The 22184-nt window shown below is 31.0% G+C and overlaps 1 non-coding gene and 1 pseudogene across 1 annotated transcript; both read left to right on the forward strand.

Moving 5' to 3' along the window:
- The first annotated feature begins 17983 nt into the window (after nucleotides 1–17983).
- Nucleotides 17984–18556, forward strand: LOC124910802 (annotated as a pseudogene).
- Nucleotides 18557–19537: 981 nt separating this feature from the next.
- On the forward strand, nucleotides 19538–19619 carry TRNAS-UGA. Its single transcript has one exon. It is a non-coding gene; the product is annotated as a tRNA-Ser (tRNA).
- The last annotated feature ends 2565 nt before the right edge of the window (nucleotides 19620–22184 follow it).

The following is a 22184-nucleotide window of genomic DNA, read 5'->3' on the forward strand; positions in this document are numbered from 1 at the left end:
GATAGACATTATGTTCCCCAAATGCGACTAATGAAGGTGGATTTCCCAAAGTTTGAAGGAGTGGACGTGGAATGGTAAATTATTTTGGCTGAACAGTTTTTCAAAGTGGATGGTACCATAGATGCTACTAAGGTGGAGATAGCTCCGATTCATTTTTCAAGAGACGCTAGAACGTGGTATGGCTCATTTTTGCATACAAGTAACCAGTCGGTGGCATAAACATGGATGAACCTCGAGAAAGAACTCCTACAGCAATTCGTTCATTTGATTTGCGATACACCTATAAGTCAACTATTAACCTGAAGCAAAACAAGTTAGTTCATGAATACATCTTGTACATGGCTATTTCACAAAAACTTATACATATGTCAGATATTTATGTGATAGATTGTTATCTAAACGGTATTAGAGAAGAAATATCTAACACCGTTAGACTGTTACAATCCGACACTTTAAACATTGTTATGGCAGTGGCTAAGGTGCATGAAGTTACTTACAAGTCACTATTAAGTAGTGGACATTTATACAATACTAGCCTACTCATTCTCCCTATGCCTAATCAACATAAACTTAGCTAACCAAATCACCCTAAACTTCATCATTCCAATCACTAATATTCCACCATTTTAATCTTAACCCGAGACAGAGATTCATGCAGTAAATGGATCCCAAATTCCTAGATGAACGCGGGAAGAAAGACTTATGTTACACCGACGAAAAATATGATGGTAATCATAGGTGTAAGGTCAAACTTTTCGTGATTATGATGAATTATGTTGGAGAATATGATAATTTAATGCTAGAAATTGCTTAAGCCTTAACCAAATCTATCTCTTAATCAAAACAGTCCCTTAACCAAACCCAATACTAATGATCCCTCCATTTATATTTATGCTTTATCAGGTTTTAAACATTATCACACTCTCAGAATATCGAGTAAATTGGGTTCATGCGCATTACTATCCTAATTGATATCCTAATTGATATAGGTAGTATCCACAATTTCATTAATAGTGTGACTTTGAAAAACAACAATCACCCAATTTACCCACCACTGACTTACCGGTGAAAGTAGTTGATGGTTCTGAACTGATCGTTCTGAGTTGATTAGTGAAAGTTGCTGTAAAGTTTTAAAATGGACTATGAAGGAAGAAGGGTTTCAAGCTGATACGAAGGTATTGGCCGTGTCCGGCTATGATGTGGTTTTGGACATAGAATGGTTGATTACGTTGGATCCGTCTTCTTGGGATTCTGAGCTGCTTACACTCACATATAAGACAAGTATATAATCTACTAAAAGGGAATAAATTTACTACTTAGCTAGCAAAAGGCAATAAGGCAGCCATGGCGCAGTTAAAAAATGTAGAAGAAGGTAAATGTCAGTTTTTTTACAAATGCAACTTTAAATGTTAATGTAATACCTAAGGAGTTGACAACCATCTTAACCCCGTCTGAAGACATGTTCCAAAAACCAACTGAATTGTCCCTGTTCAAGATCAGGATCGTCAAAATCCTTTAAAAATGGAACATAGTCAGTTTTCCTAAGATCGTATAGATACCTAGCACTACAATCTACAGAAATCTAAAATTGAGACAATCTACAATCTACAGAAATCTAAAATTGAGACAATGGTAGACGAGATGTTAGACAAGGGAATTATTCGACCTAGCTATGTCGCTTTTACAACACGTGTGGTCTTAGTAAGGAAAAATGACTTAATGGAGGTTGTGTATTGCATACCGTCAATTGAAATCTGCAACGATCAAAGACAAAGTTCCAATTCTCATTATTGAGGAGTTGCTAGAAGAGTTGCACGGATCTGAGTTTTTTCTAAATTAGACCTTCGCTCAAGTTACCATTAGATAAGAATGAAACCCACAGACTTTCATAAAACACTCTTTCGGACACATAAGGGATTGTATGAATTCTTAGTCATTCCTTTCGGATTGACCAATGCTCCTTCCACGTTTTAGAGTATGATAAATCTGATACTTAAACCTTTTTTACGACAATTTGTGCTAGTCTTTTTTGACGATATCCTCGTTTATAGCTCAGCATTGGTAAAATATCTGAAACATTTGACATTTGTATTGAAAACTTTAATAAACACAATATATTCCTCAATAGGGGAAAATATGAATTTGGGTGTACATAGATTGCATATCTGGGACACATAATCAATAAAGCATGAGTTGTTGTAGACCCAGAAAAGCTGAAGGCAATGGAGACATGGCATGTACCCGAGTCAAGTCAATTAAGCTGCTTAGATGATTTTTGGGCTTCACTAGATATTATCGGTGTTTTATCCGAAGGTATGGTGTGATATTTAAATCGTTGACAGAGCTGCTAAAAAGGGGAATTTTAAGTGTAATTTAAAAACAGATGTTGCTTTCAACCAACTGAAAACAATGTATAAGTTCTCCACCAACATTGGCCTTTCCTGATTTTGCAACCCCTTTGTTATAGAAACCAATGCTAGTGGAAACGAAATTGGTGTTGTTCTTATGCAAAAGAATCATCATATTTCCTTCATAAACAGATCATTGTCTAGTGATAAAAATCCATCTTCAACTTACGAGAGGGAACTCATGGCCCTCACGTTTGCAATCAAGAAATTAAGACCTTACTTACAGTATAAGTTTTTTTGTTGTTAAAATAGATCATGAGTCGTTGAAGTATATGTTGGAACAAAAAGTTCAAACACTTGTGCAAGAAAAATGGCTCTATAGGTCGGTGGGATATGACTTCTCTGTTCAATACAATACAATAAAAGAAAAGACAATGTGGCGATGGATGCTCTATCTAGAAGAGGTGCAGAGGTACATTGTGCAGGATTGTAGATGTATCATTCTTCTATAATTAAACACACATTTAACTTGGAGTTTAGACCTAAACCTGATCAAGCTAATTGAGAAATCAAAAAAGATGAAAGGTCACATCCATAATTTACATTCATAAATGGTACCTTGAGAAAAGAAGAGAAGTTGATTGTTGACTTTGACATTAAATTGCGGTCTATCCTCATTTCCTCAATGCACTCAAGCCCTACTGGTGGACATTCAAGTAATCTAGTTACACTTAAGAATTTTCATATGCCTTATTCGTGGGTAGGAATGGTCAAGGATGTAAAAGAGTTTATACGAACCTGTAATGTATACCAATGAAATAAAAGAGAGACGATAGCTCCAAAGGGACTCTTACAACCGATAGTTATTCCTGAAGGAGTTTGGGAATCAATCTTTATGGACTTCATTAAAAACTTACATAAAGTATGGATAAAATTGTGATCTTCGTGGTGGTAGATAAACTGTCAAAAATGGCTCACTTCATGGGGTTGCAACATTCGTTCACAACAAAAACAGTGGCATAAATCTTTCTTAACAATGTCTTCAAGCTTCACGGAATGCTGAAGTCAATTATAAGTGATCGAGATAAATTTTCTTTAGTACTTTCTGACGAGAATTCCTTAAGTTAAAAAGGTGCATCAAACTTTATCGTCGACTCATCATCCATAGACGGACAGACAAACGGAAGTCGTCAATCGATTTTTGGGAACTTATCTGCGTTGTATGGCCGGCCAGCGACCACATCATTTTACAAGTTCGTTATTACGGGTAGTTCCTACAAAGGATCGGACTAATAACAAAGTAAATGATGCTCCCAGAAACCGTCTAGGTTCTTCCTATGACCTTCTTTCTGTCCTTTTGAGAGGATGATCCCTAGCCATTGCATGTGGTCTTAGATTAGAAAGTGTAGAAGTGGGGATCCGCTGCAGCGGCTGCCTTAAAAAAATTCAATTCCTTTATTACTTTATTCAACCTTGGCTTTCAAGGATCAGCACGGTGCTACGCGAACTCTTTGTTTTAGTGTGAGCCTTGAAAGTACTCGAAGCTAGGAAATCAGCACGAATTCCAGGATCCCACCCTCTTAATGACTCTAATTGGAGTAAAAAAATGACCCTCAAAATCAATTTGGAAGGAAGGAGCCAAAATATATGAATCCAGGGACCCTCTCATCCACCCGTTCTCGAGGCGAGAATCTTTCTATTTAGACTTCCAATCCAATCATAAGTCATCGGGCTCCCCAGCCGTATCATATCCCCTGGCGCCCAATTTGGCCAATAAATACAATTAGACGAAACGGAGGGAGTTACTATAATAGATCTTCAGTAGCTTCAGACTTTCAGTAGCATTGGCAACTTTCAGGTTTGCCTTAACTGAATTTCAATGGGACAATTTCTACCCTTGCAGAATGTTGGTATAATATGAATTTTCATTCTGCTACATAAATTTCACCGTTTGAAGTCATCTACGGTTACAAATCTCGCATACACACTCCTTACCTTGTAGGGGATTTAAGAGTAGAAGAACTTAATCAGAAATTGTTAATGAGAGCGGCAACTCTTCAGTTGCCCAAGTTCTATCTACAAATACCCAAAATCGGATGAAACAGCTACAAGATAAAAGTAGAACATGTTCAAGTTTTGCAATTTTAGTTCGAAAAAATATCATAAACTGTCCCCAAAATATTTTGGACATTTCTAAGTCACGTATCGAATTGGTGAAGTTGTTTACTGTTTAGCGCCAGGGCAGTAAGTGAAGATACACAATGTATTTCACATTTTGTAGTTAAAAAAGTATTACGGAACTCCTTGAGTGATTGAAGAGATTCCCAAGTTGACCACTTTAGACTGGATTCCATAAAACTTCAAGGGCGAACGGTAACTAGAAGTGGAGGGTAAATTTCGAAAACAATTGTCGGTCAAATAGAAGGATAGTGACTTAATTCTTGAACCTTTGGTCGGCATTTCTCACCTCCCTCTTAAACATATCCAAAAGGCAAGTACACTTGTGACTTTGGGATATCAATACTCGTGAAACGACCAATATACTTATCTCACACAAGAGTTGACATCTGATTTCACTAGTACATGAATAACCTACTAAACAACTTATGAGTTTGTTCTACAGTATACAAAAATATCAAAAAGTACACCAGCTAAAGGGTTAATTTTTCCGAAAGAACGAGGGTCGGGAATCAAAAGTATACATTGGAATTTATTGGGCTAGAGATGTTATTGACAAAAGATCAATCTTTGGATGTTGCACATATGTCTAGGGTAACCAATCACTTTGAAAAGCAAAAAACAATGAGTATTTGCAAGAAAATCTTGAATTCAAGCTCAACTGATGCAACTCCTTTTGCAGATGGAACTCTTTTTCCTGGCAATCTTACCTATATGTTTCTCTGTTTCTCTTGAGGTGATGTTAAATATACTGATCAATTATATTTAGATAATATTAGTGCTTATTTATTAAATACAATTGTTATTAGCTTCTATGTGCAAGGAGTTTTGATTATTTAGTAGATAAATATTATATTTGTTATCCTACACTCAACAAATTAATTTAGTGTAAGTTTGAATTAAGATAACATAATTCTCTATTTACATAAAGCTAAACCTTATATTTCATTCAATATTATCAAAACCTACAAAAAAAAAACAAGTGCATAGGTTTTCCTTTCAACTATCTTCTCTATTAGCAGTAGTTCATCTTGACAACAGGGCAGCTTGAGAAACGATGAGCGAATAAACACAACATACTGCGTGTATAGTTCGAATGTAGCAACTGGTTATGGTGTGGGTGGATTGCTGTTTCTGCTCTCGAGTGAATCACTTCTAATGGGTGTCACTACTAAGTGCATGTGCTTCGGAAGACCTTTGGCACCTGGTGGAAACCGGGCATGGACCATTATCTATTTTGTTTCATCCTGGTGTGAAGAAATATTGTAATGCCATATTTTGCCGTAGCTAGCTGCATCATTGACATTTATTGACATATTGTTAATATGAATTTAGAATGTTTTGGGAGTTCGTTGGCTTTCTATAATTTGGCCATCTATTAGCTCTTGTAGATGTCAATGTTATTCACTTGTTGCTATGGTTTGAGTCTTTTGCATCACTCTATTAACTTTCTTAGATGGTTGCAGTTTTTATGGGTAGATACTTTCAAATTTAGCTTCTCTTTTATGGCTATGGTTTAGGGAAAATTGAGTCCATTTGAAAAACTTTTTATTGTAAATATTTTTATAATTTGCAACTTCAAACTGTTGCTACCATCATTTAATATTTAATAAATATCAAAGGTGCAAATTAATAATTTGAAGACTATTTTTGTGCCAATTGTTGTTTCTGGTTCATGAAAAAGAATTAAACAAATACATTATCTGCAGTTGAGTTGGATTTATGGTTCGTCAGTCTTGGCCTCCTACTATGTTGGGCTTCGATTCACTTTGTAATGTGAAAACAATTTGACTGCGGAAGTGCAATTTTTCAGTGAGCAATGGTGGGACAGGCCCGTCCGGCCCTAATTGAGGCCCTATGTAATTTTTGTTTTTTAAATTTTTTTAACACTTTTCAAAATTATATAAAGATATAATAATTTAATATGAAATTAATAATTAGTTTAATGAATTATTTATCTTCTTTCTAAGTTTTGTGACTATATGTAAGTTTAAAACTTTTTAAAAATATACTTATTTTTTTTACTCTGTATTGTGACATTTTGCTCATGCATATGTAATTTATGGTCGGCAGGATACATTAGTTTCTCCTCATGTATGACTAGGGATGTCAACGGGTACTCACACAGGTGTAATAAAGTATTTATTTTCGAACTTGATTTTCAATTTATTATCTAACCCCGAACTCGACGGGTATTTATATTATCATTCCTAATTCGTCAGGTACCCGATCTACGACAAGTAGCTCATTATCCGATTAAAGTTTGAAATTATGTTTATTATTTTCTAAACATACTAAATATTATAAAATTATTACATTTTAATTAACACATTTAAATTAAAATTATATAAATTAAATATAATATCTTAACTAATATATTACTACAAAATAAAATTAACTTAAAAATATTAATTAATATTTTATTATTAAACAATAAACAGTTAATCATCCACACTAAGATAAATAGTAATATAAATTCATTCTTATTATATAAATACAAATAAACTTAAAATTGATAGCACATCATTCTTAATTAAACACAAACAAAAATTCAAAAATCATAAATTAGTTTTCTAAAAAAAATCATTCTTATTGAATACACTTCATAAACACATAAACACATTCATGTGAATTACAACCTACAAAATCAATAAAAGACAATCAACATTACAAAAGTTATAGAAGAAGTCAACTTTGTTCTATTAAAATTTAAGAAAAAACTACAAAATAAAAATTGATGATCAAGTCAATAAATAAATATAATATTGTAAGAGACATCTTTCTTATCTCTCACCTAATTTTTAAACCTCCTATCAGTATTTCTCGTCCGTTCTAGCAAGTGGCCTAGATTCTTTCTCACCTCCCCTTTTAAACTTATCATTTGGTATAAGAATCGTCGTTCATTACGATGGTCGAAACGAGACATCAATCGGATAAAGAATCTATGTGTGTCCATGATATCAATCACTCAAACGCTTGAGAAAGTAATAAGATGGATGGAAGGAAAGGTTGGGTCAATTGAAAACAAACACATATTTTATCAAGTCGAGAGGCTTCTATGGATTATCTGGATGATGCAGCGGGTTCCTCACAAACCGTTCCCCCTAGAGATAGACATTATGTTCCCCAAATGCGACTGATGAAGGTGGATTTCCCAAAGTTTGATGGAGTAGAAGTGGAATGGTAGATTATTTTGGCTGAACAGTTTTTCAAAGTGGATGGTACCATAGATGCTACTAAGGTGGAGAGAGCTCCGATTCATTTTTCAAGAGACGCTAGAACGTGGTATGGCTCATTTTTGTATACAAGTAACCAGTCGGTGGCATAAACATGGATGAACCTCGAGAAAGAACTCCTGCAGTAATTCGGTCTTTGATTTGCGATATACCTATAAGTCAACTGATTAACCTGAAGCAAAACAAGTTAGTTTATGAATACAACTTGTACATAGCTATTTCACAAAAACTTATACATATGTCAGATATTTATGTGATAGATTGTTATCTAAACGGTATTAGAGAAGAAATATCTAACACCGTTAGACTGTTACAACCCGACACTTTAAACATTGTTATGGCAGTGGCCAAGGTGCATGAAGTTCCTTACAAGTCACTATTAAGTAGTGAACATTTTTACAACACTAGCCCACTCATTCTCCTTATGCCTAATCAACATAAACTTAGCTGACCAAATCACCCTAAACTTCATCATCACAATCACTAATATTCCACCATTTTAATCCTAACCCGAGACAGAGATACATGCAGTAAATGGATCCCAAATTCCTAGATGAACGCGGGTAGAAAGACTTATGTTACCCTGCGACAAAAAATATGATGGTAATCATAGGTGTAAGGTCAAACTGTTCGTGATTATGATGAATTATGTTGGAGAATATGATAATTTAATGCTAGAAATTGCTGAAGCCTTAACCAAACATATCTCTTAATCAAAACAGTCCCTTAACCAAACCCGATAATAATGATCCCTCTATTTATATCCATGCTTTATCAGGTTCTAAACATTATCACACTCTCAGAATATCGAGTAAAATTGGGTTCATGCGCATTACTATCCTAATTGATATAAGTAGTATCCACAATTTCATTAATAGTGTGACTTTGAAAAATAGCAATCACCCAATTTACCTACCACTGACTTACCGATGAAAGTAGTTGATGGTTTTGAGCTGATCGTTCTGAGTTTATTAGTGAAAGTTGTTGTAAAGCTTTAAAATGGACTATGAAAGAAGAAGGGTTTCAAGCTGATACGAGGGTATTGGCCGTGTCCGGCTATGATATGGTTTTGGACATAGAATGGTTGATTATGTTGGATTCGTCTTCTTGAGATTCTGAGTTGCTTACACTCACATATTAGAAGGAAGGAAATAATAAATCAATGTATTGTAGAGTATAAATATACTACTTAGCTAGCAAAAGGCAATAAGGCAATCATGGCGCAGTTAAAATATGTAGAAGAAGGTAAATGTTAGTTTTTTTACAATTGCAGCTTTAAATGTTAATGAATTACCTAAGGAGTTGACAACCATTTTAACCTCGTTTGAAGACTTGTTCCAAAACCAACTGAATTGTCCCTGTTCAAGATCAGGATCGTCAAAATCCTTTAAAAACGGAACATAGTCAGTTTTCCTAAGATCGTATAAATACCTAGCACTACAGTCTAGAGAAATCTGAAATTGAGACAATGGTAGAGGAGATGTTAGACAAGGGAATCATTCGACCTAGCCATGTCGCTTTTACAACACATGTGGTCTTAGTAAAGAAAAATGACTTAATGGAGGTTGTGTATTGAATACCGTCAATTGAATTCTACAACGATCAAAGATAAAGTTCCAATTCTCATTATTGAGGAGCTGCTAAAAGAGTTGCACGGGTCTGAGTTTTTTCTAAATTAGACCTTCGCTCAAGTTACCATTAGATAAGAATGAAACCTACAGACTTTCATAAAACACTCTTTCGGACACATAAGGGATTGTATGAATTCTTAGTCATTCCTTTTGGATTGACCAATGCTCCTTCCACGTTTTAGAGTATGATGAATCTGATACTTAAACCTTTTCTACGACAATTTGTGCTAGTTTTCTTTGACGATATCCTCGTTTATAGCTCAGCATGGGTAGAATATCTGAAACATTTGACATTTGTATTGTAAAATTTAAGGAACACAATATATTCCTCAATAGGGGAAAATATGAATTTTGGTGTACTTAGATTGAATATCTGGGACACATAATCAATAAAGCATGAGTTGTTGAAGACTCGGAAAAGCTGAAGGCAATGGAGACATGGCATGTACCCGAGTCAAGTCAATTAAGTTGCTTGGATGATTTTTGGGGTTCACTAGATATTATCAGTGTTTTATCCGAAGGTATGGGATGATAGTTAAATTGTTGACAGGGCTGCTAAAAAGGGGAATTTTAAGTGTAATTTAGAAACAGATGTTGTTTTCAACCAACTCAAACAATGTATATGTTTTCCACCAATAATGTCTTTTTCTGATTTTGCAATCCCCTTTGTTATAGAAACCAATGCTAGTGGAAACGAAATTGGTGTTGTTCTTAATGCAAAAGAATCACCATATTTCCTTCATAAATAGATCATTGTCTAGTGATAAAAATCCATCTTCATTTACGAGAGGGAACTCATGGCCCTCACGTTAGCAATCAAGAAATTAAGACCTTATTTACGGTATAAGTCTTTTGTTGTTAAAATAGATCATGAGTCGTTGAAGTATATGTTGGAACAAAAAGTTCAAACACTTGTGCAAGAAAAATGGCTCTATAGGTTGGTGGGATATGACTTCTCTGTTCAATACAATAAAAGAAAAGACAATGTGGCAATGGATGCTCTATCTAGAAGAGGTGCAGAGGTACAATGTGCAGGATTGTCGATGTATCATTCTTCTATAATTAAACACACATTTAACTTGGAGTTTAGACCTAAACATGATCAAGCTAATTGAGAAATCAAAGAAGATGAAAGTTCACATCCATAATTTACATTCATAAATGGTACCTTGAGAAAAGAAGAGAAGTTTATTGTTGACTTTGACATTGAATTGCGGTCTATCCTCATTTCTTCAATTCACTAAAGCCCCACTGGTGGACATTCAAGTAATCTAGTTACACTTAAGAATTTGCATATGCCTTATTCGTGGATAGAAATGGTCAAGGATGTAAAAGAGTTTATACAAACCTGTAATTTATACCAAAGAAATAAAGGAGAGACGATAGCTCCAAAGGGACTCTTACATTCGATAGTTATTCCTAAAGGGACTCTTACATAAAGTATGGATAAAATTGTGATATTCCTGGTGGTAGACAAACTGTCAAAAATTGCTCACTTCATGGGGTTGCAATATTCGTTCACAACAAAACAGTGGCATAAATCTTTCTTAACAGTGTCTTCAAACTTCACGGAATGCTGAAGTCAATTATAAGTGATCGGGATAAATTTTCTTTAGTACTTTCTGACGGGAATTCCTTAAGTTAAAAAGGTGCATCAAGCATTATCGTCGACTCATCATCCATAGAAGGACAGACAAACGGAAGTCGTCAATCAATTTTTGGGAACTTATCTGCGTTGTATAGCTGGCCAGCGACCACATCATTTTACAAGTTCGTTATTACGGGTAGTTCCTACAAAGGATCGGACTAATAACTAAGTAAATGATGCTTCCAGAAACTGTCTAGGTTCTTCCTAGGACCTTCTTTCTGTCTCGTCATTGCCTGTGGTCTTAGATCAGAAAGTGTAGAAGTGGGGATTCGCTGCAGCGGCTGCCTTGAAAAATTTAATTCCTTTATTACTTTATTCAACCTTGGCTTTTAAGGATCAGCACGGTGCTACACGGACTCTTTATTGTAGTGTAAGCCTTGAAAGTACTCGAAGCTAGGAAATCAGCACAAATTCCAGGATCCCACCGTCTTAATGACTCTAATTGGAGTAAAAAAAGGGATCCTCAAAATCAATTCGGACAAAAGGAGCCAACAAATATGAACCCAGGGACCCTCTCATCCACCCGTTCTCGAGGCGAGAATCTTTTTATTTAGACTTTCAATCCAATCATAAGTAAAGCGAAAGCATCGGGCTCCCCAGCCGTATCATATCCCCTGGCGCCCAATTTGAACAATAAATACAATTAGACGAGACGGAGAGAGATACTATAATAGATCTTCAGTAGCTTCAGGGCATTGGCAGCTTTCAGGTATGCCTTAACTGAATTCCAATGGGACAATTTCTACCCTTGCAGAATGGTGGTATAATATGAATTTCCATTCTGTTACATAAATTTTTCACCGTTTGAAGTCATCTACGTTACAAACCTCGCATACACACTCCTTAACTTGTAAGGGATTGAAGAGTAGAAGAACTTAATCAGAAATTGTTAACGAGAGCGGCAACTTTACAGTTGCCCAAGTTCTATCTACAAACACCCAAAATCGGATGAAACAGCTACAAGATAAAAGTAGAACATGTCAAGTTTTTCAATTGGTCTCTCGTCAAACTCGAAACCTATAGTCAAATTTCAGTTCGAAAAAATATCATAAACTGTCCCCAAAATATTTTGGACATTTCTAAGTCACGTATCGAATTGGTGAAGTTGTTTACTGTTTAGCGCCAGGGCAGTAAGTGAAGATACACAATGTATTTCACATTTTGTAGTTAAAAAAGTATTACGGAACTCCTTGAGTGATTGAAGAGATTCCCAAGTTGACCACTTTAGACTGGATTCCATAAAACTTCAAGGGCGAACGGGAACTAGAAGTGGAGGGTAAAATTCGAAAACAATTGTTGGTCAAATAGAAGGATATTGACCTAATTCTTGAACCTTTGGTCGGCATTTCTCACCTCCCTCTTAAACATTTCCAAAAGGCAAGTACACTTGTGACTTTGGGATATCAATACTCGTGAAACGACCAATATACTTATCTCACACAAGAGTTGACATCTGATTTCACTAGTACATGAATAACCTACTAAACAACTTATGAGTTTGTTCTACAGTATACAAAAATATCAAAAAGTACACCAGCTAAAGGGTTAATTTTTCCGAAAGAACGAGGGTCGGGAATCAAAAGTATACATTGGAGTTTATTGGGCTAGAGATGTTATTGACAAAAGATCAATCTTTGGATATTGCACATATGTCTAGGGTAACCAATCACTTGGAAAAGCAAAAAAACAATGAGAATTTGCAAGAAAATCTTGAATTCAAGCTCAACTGATGCAACTCCTTTTGCAGATGGACCTCTTTTTCCTGGAAATCTTACCTTATGTTTCTCTTGAGGTAATGTTAAATATACTGATCAATTATATTTAGATAATATTAGTGCTTATTTATTAAATACAATTGTTATTAGCTTCTATGTGCAAGGAGTTTTGATTATTTAGTAGATAAATATTATATTTGTTATCCTACACTCAACAAATTAATTTAGTGTAAGTTTGAATTAAGATAACATAATTCTCTATTTACATAAAGCTAAACCTTATATTTCATTCAATATTATCAAAACCTACAAAAAAAAAACAAGTGCATAGGTTTTCCTTTCAACTATCTTCTCTATTAGCAGTAGTTCATCTTGACAACAGGGCAGCTTGAGAAACGATGAGCGAATAAACACAACATACCGCGTGTATAGTTCGGATGTAGCAACTGGTTATGGTGTGGGTGGATTCCTGTTTCTGCTCTCGAGTTCATTGCTTCGGAAGACCTTTCCACCTGGTGGAAACCGGGCATGGACCATTATCTATTTTGTTTCATCCCGGTGTGAAGAAATATTGTAATGCCTCCTATAGCTAGCTGCAGCCTGCATCATTGACAGTTATTGACATATTGTTAATATGAATTTAGAATGTTTTGGGAGTTGGTTAGCTTTCTATAATTTGGCCATCTATTAGCTCTTGTAGATGTCAATGTTATTCACTTGTTGCTATGGTTTGAGTCTTTTGCATCACTCTATTAACTTTCTTAGATGGTTGCAGTTTTTATGGGTAGATACTTTCAAATTTAGCTTCTCTTTTATATGGCTATGGTTTAGGGAAAACTGAGTCCATTTGAAAAACTATTTTTTTGTAAATATTTTTATAATTTGCAACTTCAAACTGTTGCCACCATCATTTAAGAGATTTTATAAATATCAAGGGTGCAAATTAATAATTTGAAGACTATTTTTGTGCCAATTGTTGTTTCTGGTCCATGAAAAAGAATTAAACAAATACATTATCTGCAGTTGAGTTGGATTGATGGTTCGTCAGTCTTGGCCTCCTACTATGTTGGGCTTCGATTCATTTTGTAATGTGAAGACAATTTGACAGCGGAAGTGCAATATTTCAGCGAGCAATGGTGGGACAGGCCCGTCCGGCCCAATTGGAGGCCCTATGTAATTTTTGTTATTTAAATTTTTTTAACACTTTTCAAAATTATATAAAGATATAATAATTTAATATGAAATTAATAATTAGTTTAATGGATTATTTATCTTCTTTCTATGTTTTGTGACTATATGTAAGTTTAAAACTTTTAAAGAATATATTTATTTTATTTTTACTTTATATTGTGACATTTTGCTCATGCATATCTAAGTTATGGTTGGTCGGATGCACTAGTTTCTCCTCGTGTGACTAGGGATGACAACGGGTACCTACTCATAGGGATAGTGGAGTATTTATCCCCGAACTTGATTTTCAATTTACTATCTAACCCCGAATTGTATTTATATCATTATTCCTGATTCGTCGGGTACCTGATCTCCGACAAATACCTCATTATCCGATTAAAGTTTGAAATTATGTTTATTATTTTTTAAACATACTAAATATTAAAAAATTACTACATTTTAATTAATACATTTAAACTAAAATTATATAAATTAAATATAATAGCTTAACTAATTATTACTACAAAATAAAATTGATCTAAAAATATTAATAAATATTTTATTATTAAACAATAAACAGTTAATCATCCACGCTATATAATATAAATTCATTCCTACAATATAAATACAAATAAACTTAAAATTGATAGTAAAATTGATAATACATCATTCTTAATTAAACACAAACAAATATTCAAAAATCATTTATTTTCTAAAAAACATCCTTATTGAATACACTTCATCAACACATTCATTGTGTGAATTACGACCTACAAAATTAATAAAAGACAATCAACATTACAAAAGTTATAGAAGAAATAAACTTTGTTGTTATTAAAATTTAAGAAAAAACTACAAAATAAAGATTAATGATTAAGTTAATAAATAAATATAAAATTGTAAGAGTTGTAAGAATATAACTTTATTAAATAAAGTTACTTACTTCCATAGAGGTTGAAAAATATAATAATTTTTTTTGTTATTAAAAATTTGGAGTTGAACAAAACTAAAAAAAAGTTAAAATTATTAAAAATTTGGAGTTGAACAAAACTAAAAAAAAATTAAAAAATAAAAGTTGAAATAAGGTTGAATGAAGATGAAAATTAAAAAGTGAAGAGTAAAGATATAGAGTTATTATTTAGGAAAGAGAAACACTTATAAAATAATTAATATATTTATTATAATAATGATTATAATTTAAAATGTAGAATTTGAAAATTGATTTAAATATTATCAATAAATATAAATATAAATATAAATATAAATATAAATATAAATATAAATATAAATATAAATATAAATCATTATCCATAATCAACCCAAACTAGATTTAAAATATCTGAACAGTCATTCCTAACCCTAACTGTGATGTTTGCCCTTTTGTTTTATTTCCTTCTTTATTCAATTTTTTTTAATTATTTCAACCTTAATTTAATTAATAATTGCGTGAGTTATTTATATATATATAATGATGCTTAATTTTTAAAGTGTCCGAATTACCGGGTCGAGAGCTGTGGTTAATTTGGATATATGTGAGAGTAAATAGATACTTTGGTCGGATTGTGGGTTGATCCACCCATAAATTTAAAACGGTTAAAAATAAAAAACGGTTAAAAATAAAATTAAAAATTTTATAGGTATGGTTCGAACTTGCAAACTAACAAAACAAGTACAACCTTTTAACCAACTAGGCTAATAACACTTTATATTTTAAATTCAACCCAAAATTTGATAAACGCGTAACATTTTAACAATATAAGTTCAACTTTTTAACTGACTAATCTATATATATATAATGATGCTTAATTTTTAAAGTGTCCTGATTGCCGGGTCGAGAGCTGTGGTTAATTTGGATATATGTGAGAGTTGTGCTTAATTTTGAAATGTTGAAGGTGTACATCACGCTCTCTCTCCAAAATAATCATCTTCATCATAAGGTATTTTCCAATATTTCTCTCTCTTCATTTATCTTTATTAGTTAATTGTTTTTCTTTCCTTCACCATATATATATATATTTTCATAAATTTTATTAATCTCATCATTAATTATTTTATATCGGTTACTCCTTTATATTTATATATATATATATATATATATATATATTAATATTTTTTTTATTAATTATTTTAAAAATAAAAATAATAATTCTCATCTAAAATATTATATATATTAATTGAATTTAACATTAAATATTAATTATAAAGAAATACAATAAGAATAATAAGAATTTCACTTATTATATTATATTAATTATAAAAAAATATCTATATTAATTCAGTTTAATATTAAATATTAAATATGAAAATATGCAAAAATAAAAAAAAAGTTTCAGTTATCATATTATAATTATCTATTAATTTAATTTAACATTAAATAATGATTTTATCAACGTATATAACTACAATTAAACCAATATATTAAATCAAGCCGACTTTTCATCTTCTTCTCCACCCAAATATTTTCTCCTATAAATAATCTTAGATCAAGGTTAAATTGAAGAGAGAATAGTGATATCTTCATATCGACTCATAATATTCTCAATTTCTCTATCAATATCATGCTTTCAATAATAAAATTTATATTAGGTTATGTTTCAACAATTCGTTGTTCATTGTTTTGTATTTTTTTTCTAGGAATTTAATCGTTTCAGGGAACTACAATAACATCCTCGGTCTCCAAACGTGTTATCTCTGTATCGACTCGTAATCTTCTCAATTTCTCTATCAATATAATGTTTTCAATAATTGAATTTGTACTATGATATGTTTCAACAATATATTGTTCACTATTTTAATTTTTTTCTCAGGAATTTGATCGTTTCAGGGAGCTACAACAACGTCATACGCATTTCATCGATCTTCTTTTGAATCCGATAGTTTCAGACAGTTGCAATAACATCCTACGCATTTCATCGATCTTCTTTTGAATCCGATATGGTCAAAGTATGAGTAATGATGAAATTTTATGACTAATTAATCAAATAAAATAAAAATTAAATGCATATGATCTCTATATTCTTAACCTAATATTTTTTAATATTTTCCAAATTTATTTTGAAATATTATTATTATTTATTATAACGTTTAATTAATTTATTTATTATTCACATTATTTTATAATATTTGTCTTGATTATCCTATTTAATATATTCATATTATATTAATAATAATGTGATTCCAAATTTATTTTGAAATATTATTATTATTATTTATTATAACGTTTAATTTATTTATTTATTATTCATCTTATTTTATAATATTTGTCTTAATTATCCTATTTAATATATTTATATTATATTAATAATAATGTGATTTAGTCTCAATTAAATCATCGTCGGTTTAGTCATGCGATGTTATCTTGTTTGTTCTTCTCGCTGGATATCTACCGTTTCAAGATGATAACGTGGTGGCTATGTATAGGAAAATCTGTAAAGGGGATTTCAAATGCCTGCAAGAAAAATGAGAAGCGAAAGAAGACAATGATTTTAAATCAAGAGAAAGCCGAAGATTCATTGCCTCCGTGGATTTAGAAAAAAAAATTAAATTTTTTTTATTAAAATTTTTTATTATTATTATTTCATAACACAGTCTAATAAAATATTTTACTCCCTAACTATTTTTGGAAATAAGACTATTATCAAGGTCAAATATATGAATATTAAAAACGTTAAATCTTTTAAATGTAAAAATTTTCAAATAATGAATTTTAAATTAATATAATAAAAATTGATATATTATGATCGTATATATTAGGGCAAATTACATAAGTGACCCTCAAATTATTTTGATCGCTTACTTTTATTTTATAAAACAAATTACCCATTAAACTTTCTGAAAGGTCACCAATGACCCTCAAACTATCAAAAAGGGTCACCATTTTCTATTACAACATAACGCCTCTAATTAAAACCTTCATCTTTCAACCATCATTCGCTCTCTAAAGATTTAGAGAAGAAATAGAGTAATCTCTCTCATTTACTCCAGTTCCCAGTCTCATCTTTCGCTAAAGATCCCATAGGAGCCTTTAACATCCATCTTCTCTCGATTGAGAACGAATCTACCTTCAAATCAATCGTCACTCAAGTACGAAATTATCTCAAAAGCCATCCTCGATCAAATACAAATCTATCTCCATCACCATTGTTGCTCTAGGACATTGTTAAAATGTCTTGGGCAGGACCGAAGATATTTACTTGTCAACATCTTTTGCAAGCTATCTTGATAAAAAAAAAGTTGATTGTATTACTACAAGATGGAAGAAAGCTTATGGGCATACTTCGTTCCTTTGACCAATTTACAAATGCGGTGCTGAAAGGTGCTTGTGAACGAGTTTTAGTTGGTGATATTTATTGTGTCATTCCTCTAGGTCTATATATTATTCAATGGGAGAATGTGGTTCTAATTGGTGAAATGAATTTGGAAAAGGAAGAACTTCATACTCACATGACCTCTGTTTCAGTTGTAGAAATAACAAGGGCGCAAAAGGTGGAAAGAGAAGTTTCGGATATGAAGGGTACAATGAGAAGGAGAATGGAATTCTTTAACATGGATTAATTGATTAATAGATGATTCTTGTGATTGTGTATTTATGAATCCATCCATTTCGGTTGGGTCTTTTAGTCCAAACCACAAAACCTACCTAATATCGTATTTCTTCTTTTCAATACATTTGTGTCATTCTTTGTAAGGAGAAACCTTAGTTGAGAGAGAAACGTCTGATAAAGAAGCCTTAAATTGCGATAAATGTTGATCGGTGCGAGAGAAGGGTATGCTAGAGGGGTAAAGAGAGACATGAGATAAAGTTCATAGTATTAGAGCAATGACTTGGATGATTAGACTTAGACATTATTGTATAAAGCAAAAAACTTAAAATAGGAAGATGCAATTGTTTAAAACTTTATTGTAATTTATCAATATTTATAAAAAAAATATTTATAGATCCTAATAAAACAAAATATCTTCAAATTTGGTCATAAAATAAAATAATAATAAAAAAAGTCAAGATTGAATATGTTGATAGTTTTGGGGAGAAATAATTTAAGGGTTAAAAATCAACTATCAAAATAGTTGGAGGACCAAAAGTAATCTATCATAATAGTTGAAGAGTTTTTAGTTAGAACTGTTATGTTTAACGGAAAAAATTGACAGAAGAGTCGTTAATGACCTTTTTTAAAAATGTGAAGGACAATTTGTTTTCAAAAATAGTTTAAGAGCTAAAAGTAAACTATCGAAATAATTTGAGGACCATCTAAGATAATTTGCCTTATGTAAATAATTGAATCATCAAATCAATAATCAAAATATATTAACTAAATTTATGATGTGTGAATAAATTATATATTAAAACAACGTAATCTAATCTATGCATGGGTGGATCTAAGTAGGGTTTGCCCCCACCTTGAAAATAATTTTTTTAACTTTTATTTTACGGTATAAATGTTGGATTACCTTGTAATTTTTTTAAAAATTTAATTTAATACATAATTTTTATTTGTCTAATTTTAAAAAAAAAATACAAAGCTTATTTTTATCTACTTTCATTTCCTTCCTAAACAATTTATAAAATACATTAAACATATTAATAAGTCTAATATTTTCAAATAAATCCAAAGTCGATATGTCCGAGTGGTTAAGGAGACAGACTTGAAATCTGTTGGGCTTTGTCCGCACAGGTTCGAACCCTGCTGTCGACGTTTTTATCAAATTTCCCTTTTTTATTATTATTTTTTTTTAATAATCACACATTGGCATTTTTTTTTTAAAAAATAATCTTTTCAAATTATTTATAACATATATATAATCTTGTAAAAATATAAGTTTAAAAAAAAAAAAAATCTTTTCAAATTATTTATAATATATAAATATCAGATCTGATAATATAAGCTTCTTCATGTTAGAAATAGAATAACATATATATAATCTTGTAAAAATATAAGTTTACAATTATTTGCAATTCGATCGTTTTCACATATTAAATAAAAATGTTGTTTCAAATAGTGATAGGTGGTTCATTGGTTATTGTGATATTTGGATTCTTTTGATATTTTATGAAAACCGAATTAAATTTGATTAAAATCAAACTGATTTAAATTTAAAGAAACTGAATTTAATTTTTTATTTTATTTTTATTGTCAAATCAATTTTGAATTCTAATTATTCGAATTCAAATCAAAATTCGAATTGAAAATTTAATTTTCTCAATTAACTTATCAAAACAACTTTAAAAATTTCTAAAGACTCTACAAATGATCAGTTTCTAATTAAGGAAGTTATGCCACATCATAACTCACTTAAAATTATGAAAAATCTTCAATGTTGTGACATATTAAGGAATACTTAAAATCTAATAATGGTTACAATAAGGGTCTAAGATGCTATTCATGGTTCCATGTTGGACCAAGTGAGATTTTATTTTTGAATTGATTTAGCCATTATGAACTCAACATTTCATACATGGTGAAATAAATAATATTCCCATCCCTATCAAACTTTTTCTTTAAATCAAAAATTAAAATAAATATTTCAAAAGTTAATTGTGCAAATATATTAGCATTAAAGAATTTTATCATAATTTAAAAGTTTAAAAGTGGAGGGCTTAAGGATACTAAAGAAGATCCTTGCTTAAATAATACTATTTGACGTGTGTTTCAAAGTAAAAAACCTAAATAAGAAGTTCTAGTATGCAATGAGTTGAAATAACACGAATCGATATGATCTAACACGATATTTGTACAGAACGACACGATACGATATATTATCACTCGGGTCATGGGTTGGTCACAACACAAGTACGCGATAACACGGTCAGGACACGATTATGAGTTTATACGATCATAACACTGTCACAAATCGACACAAACACAACACGAGTATAGACACGACATGACACGAACACAAGCAAAAACAAAAACTACATAAACACAACTAGTCAACTATTGAACTTTACATTAACATTCTCTAAATCTATTTACATTTTTATTCAATTACTAAATTATTTAATTTTAAAAATATAATATATAATTAAAATTAAACATACTAAATTAAATTATTAATTAAAATATTATCTTAAATAATATAAATTAAAATTATATATAATTAAAAAAAATAAACTATAGGAATAAAAATATGAGCCTCCTAATAGTTAAATCTATATTACTTTAATTAATTAATTTATTTGTTTTTAAAATATTAAATTATTTTATAATTTTAATTATTAATAATACATTAAATAATAATAATATAATAATAATTTAATTTTGATAATATAATAACATACATTGTACCCACCTTTTCATTAAATTATAATATAATAATATATATTTATAAATATGTAAACTATAAATAGATTAACTTTTCATCGTAACCTTCTCAAACTATCACGTCTCTAAATTTATTTAAATTCTTATTCAATTAATAAATTATTTAATTTTATAAATTTATAACAAATTTTATTTAAATTATTATTTATAAGTTTTAAAACACATAAATTCTCATATATCATTTATAAAACTATATATTAAAATTTATATCTACATGTTTTACATATTTAAAATTTTAATTAATTTTTTAAATAACATATTTAACGCATTTAAATTATTAAATTATTTTATGTTTTTAAATTAAAATAAATTAATAAATTAATAATCATATTTTATTAATTTTTAAAGTACGTCAAGTCATGATATGACACAAATGAAAATAGATATCGACACATGATTGAGTCAAAACGATGACCAGCTCTAGTCGGAATAACACGAAACACGAATTTTAACACGAGTTAGCACGACACAAATAAACTTGTGGACACAAAGTAACACGATAGGAAAGAGCCCGTGGATCATAATATTTTTAGTGGGTCCAAACACTATAAGATACGTATAAGATTGAAACATAACACGACACGACACGATACAACACGATTAAGAGTCTAACTCGACTTGCTTGAGTCGAATACGACGTGCCTAACTCTACGTCTTACTATATCTTGTAGTCTTCTTATTTACTAAGTGTGTTTCAAAGTGAGAACCTAAAGAAGAAGTAATTACTACTTTTTACCAAAGTTAATTTATGACACTACTTCTTTTTATTCTCCCAAATATTAATATATATATATATATAAATAAATAACATAAGTATGTTAAGACACGAAATAACACACATAAAAAGCGAACATTGACACACACGATTGAGTCGAAACGATGACCAATTCTAGTCAGAATAACACGAAATACGAGTTAGCACGACACAAATAAATCTGT

The sequence above is a fragment of the Impatiens glandulifera genome, chromosome 7 (genome assembly GCF_907164915.1).
Source record: "Impatiens glandulifera chromosome 7, dImpGla2.1, whole genome shotgun sequence".
Lineage (NCBI taxonomy): Eukaryota > Viridiplantae > Streptophyta > Magnoliopsida > Ericales > Balsaminaceae > Impatiens > Impatiens glandulifera.